Source organism: Mesoplodon bidens, assembly GCF_964165515.1.
Source record: "Mesoplodon bidens genome assembly, chromosome: 4".
In the NCBI taxonomy this organism is placed as follows: domain Eukaryota; kingdom Metazoa; phylum Chordata; class Mammalia; order Artiodactyla; family Ziphiidae; genus Mesoplodon; species Mesoplodon bidens.
Window position 1 is genome coordinate 138,288,404 of NC_138160.1, and position 1,173 is coordinate 138,289,576.

The window sequence follows — 1,173 nt, forward strand, 5'->3', positions numbered from 1 at the left end:
GGATCCCCGGGGGGCCCAAGCCCCGCCCAGAGAGGCCCAGGTTCCGCCCCCGAGGGCCCAGGCCCCGCCCTCAAGATCCTGAGGGCATAGGCCACGCTCGTCGAAGTCCAGGCTCATTAAGCAGCCTGGTGGCGCAGGTCACACCCACTTAAGGCAAGGCTCCGCCCCTGGAGGGTCTGATCCCGCCCCCTGAGGTCCAGGTCCCCACCCCTGAATGCCAGTTTCTGCCCTCTTGTTTGAAGGACCAGGATTGGCCACTCCCCTCAGGCTCAGGCCCCGCCCCAGCGTCCTTCGGATTCAGGTCTTCAGGCTCCGCCCATTGAGCCTTCCAAGGACCTAAGACCTGACACCAAAGGCCTCCAGGATACAAGCCCAGTCTACTTCAGATCCCGGCTGGCTTTTAAACTGAGGATTTGAGAACTGGAGCTTGAGATCAGAACCTTGAACCGAACATCACCTTCTTGAGGCCCCCAGCTCATGTGGATGAACTCCTCAGGAATTAGGTTGCATCCTAGGGCCCATGCTGTTTGTTGTTGATTTGTAAACCCAGACTCTCCCTTTCAAGCTCCTTCCTTCCTCCCTTGCTCAAAGGCCCTTTGCTGAGTGTCCTGATTTTTGCAGAATAAAAGCAAGGGATGCAGACATCCCCCATCATCCATCCCCTAGCCAGGTCAGATCCTTACACCTGGATTCCAGCAAGGAAATGAGGGGTCCTGGACAGTTGGGAAGCTGTGGGCTAGGAGGCTGGGAAGCCATTTGTCTTTGGACATAAACTCAGACTTTTGGGGACAGTTTGTGCATTCATTTATTTCAACATACTGCATAGTAAGTGTCTGCTGGCACTGGGCCAGGAGCACAACACCAGGCAAATTCCTGCCCTCAGGAGGATGGGGGGGCATATGTTGGACAAATAATTCCATGGGTAAAATTATTTGCGACCTGTGACAAGAGAGGCCTTGGTGCTGTGCAAGCATAATGAGGGTGGAGGGTGGCTCAAGGAAAGCTACTCTGATGCTGAAGTTGGAGTAAAAGTTGAGTGGTGACAAGGGAGAAAAGAGCATTCCAGGCAGCAGGAACAGCATCTGCAAATGTCCTGAGGTGGGAGAGAGTGTGGTATGCTTGTGGAACTCACAAGGGGCCAGGGTGGCTGGATCTGGGGAGTGGGGTCAGAGT